This window comes from Tachyglossus aculeatus, chromosome 2 (genome assembly GCF_015852505.1).
Source record: "Tachyglossus aculeatus isolate mTacAcu1 chromosome 2, mTacAcu1.pri, whole genome shotgun sequence".
Lineage (NCBI taxonomy): Eukaryota > Metazoa > Chordata > Mammalia > Monotremata > Tachyglossidae > Tachyglossus > Tachyglossus aculeatus.
Genome location: NC_052067.1, coordinates 97,413,642 through 97,415,745, shown reverse-complemented (window position 1 = coordinate 97,415,745; position 2,104 = coordinate 97,413,642). Strand labels below are relative to the sequence as shown.

The following is a 2,104-nucleotide window of genomic DNA, read 5'->3' as shown; positions in this document are numbered from 1 at the left end:
CTTGTTCTGTCTTTTGCTATCGAGTTGTCTCCAACTCATAGTGACTCCATGGACACATCTCTCTCCCAGAACACCCCTCCTCCATTCATTCATTCATTCAATCATATTTATTGAGCACTTACTGTGTGCAGAGCACTGTACTAAGTGCTTGAGAAGTACAAGTTGGCAACATATAGAGATGGTCCCTACCCAACAGTGGGCTCACAGTCTAGAAGGGGGAGACAGAGAACAAAACAAAACATATTAACAAAATAAAACAAATAGAATACTGCAATCATTCTGGTAGTGGATCCATAGAGTTTTTTTGGTCAAAGTATGGATGTGATTTACCCTTGCCTCTTTCCACACGGTAAACCTGAGTTTCTGCCCTCGACTCTCTCCCATGCTGCTGCTGCTCAGCATGGGTGAGTTTTGACTTGTAGCAGATTGCCTTCCACTTTCTAACCACTGCCCAAGCTAGGAATGGAATGGACAGACCTCTGCTTCACTCTCCCTCCCATCATTGAGACTGGTAGAGAATTGGAAACTCTCCAGATGTGACCCTGAGAGGGTTCGTTGAGCTCTTACTATGTGTTGTTCTAAGTGCTGGGTAAATTCAAGTTATTTAGGTCTGACACAATACCTGTCCCATATAGGGGCTCACAGTCTTAAGTAGGAGGGAGAACACGTGTTGAATCTCCATTTTACAGCTGAGGAAACTGAGGCATAGAGAAGTTAAGTGACTTGCCCAAGGTCATACAGCCAGCAATCGGCAGAGCAATTGGCGGAGTTGGGATTAGAACCCAGGTCCTCTAACTCCCAATCCCATGCTCTTTCACTAGACCACTCTGCTTCTCTAATTTTGCAGATTTGGCAGAACAACCCTCCCTCTCCCCCCCTGCCCAACACACACCCCTGCAACATGTTCAGCTCCATGGTCCATCCAGCCACCAGCCAGGACTCTGTCTCTCCCAGAGACATCGGGGGACTTGGAGGAGTCATGTGCTGATTGCCCTCCTGGACACCCACCCACTTGGTTAACCCAGCTTTGCTGCTGTTCCAGTGGTAAGGGTTTTGTTCTAGGAATAAGGAAACCTGGCCTGTAATCCCAATTCTGACTATAGCTGGTCCTCTTGGGCAAGGGTGGCAAATACACTTCATATTGTGCTCCCCCTTCCAGCCCCCTACTTGTCACTAATAATAGTAATTATGGTATTTGTTAAATACTTACTGTGTGCCAGGCACTGTATTAAACACTGGGGTGGATACAAGCAAATCAGGTTAGACACGGTCCCTGCCCCATAGGGCTCACAGTCTTAATCCCCATTTTAGAGATGAGGTAACTGAGGTCCAGAGAAGTGAAGTGACTACCCAAGGCCACACAGAAGACAGGTGGCAGAGTCGGGAATGGAACCCATGACCATTCATTCATTCATTCAATTGTATTTATTGAGTGCTTACTATGTGCAGAGCACTGTACTAAGCGCTTGGGAAGTACAAGTTGACCATCTGACCTGCGCTTCATCCAGCCGCCATGCTGCTTCTTGTGCCCCTGTGTGAATATGACCGGTAGGGATGAGAGAGAGTTTTGGATAGGGACCATCCCTGTATGTTGCCGACTTGTACTTCCCAAGCACTTAGTACAGTGCTCTGCACACAATAAATACGATTCCATGAATGAATGAATGAATGCAGCTGCATGGGCCACTAGCACTAGATTCAACTCCTCAGCATAGGTTCTCCATCCTGAAGTCACAGGACCAAGACTCATTCACCATCGTTGTTGGGAAACTCCACTGTCACCTTAATGTTATCATCTATCAGTCAGTTAGTCATATTAACTGAGTGCTTACTGTGTGCAGAGCACTGTACTAAGCACTTGGGAGAGTACAATATAACAGAGTTGGTGGATATGTTCACTGTCCACAGTGAGCTTACAGTTTAGAGGGGGAGACGGACATTAATATAAGTAGATATTCATTTATAGATATTATTTATAAAGACTTATACAATAAAACTTACCTGCCTTGTGGCTTTGGGCAAGTCACTTCACTTTTCTATAGTTCAGTTCCCTCATCTGTAAAATTCACCCATTCATTCATTCGTATTTACTGAGTGCTTACTG

The 2,104-nt window shown here is 45.4% G+C and overlaps 1 non-coding gene across 1 annotated transcript; it reads right to left on the bottom strand.

Annotated features, from left to right (window-relative positions):
• Nucleotides 1-414: 414 nt before the first annotated feature.
• On the bottom strand, nt 415-552 carry LOC119924483. The gene has a single exon (XR_005449195.1). It is a non-coding gene; the product is annotated as a small nucleolar RNA SNORA7 (small nucleolar RNA).
• Nucleotides 553-2,104: the final 1,552 nt, after the last annotated feature.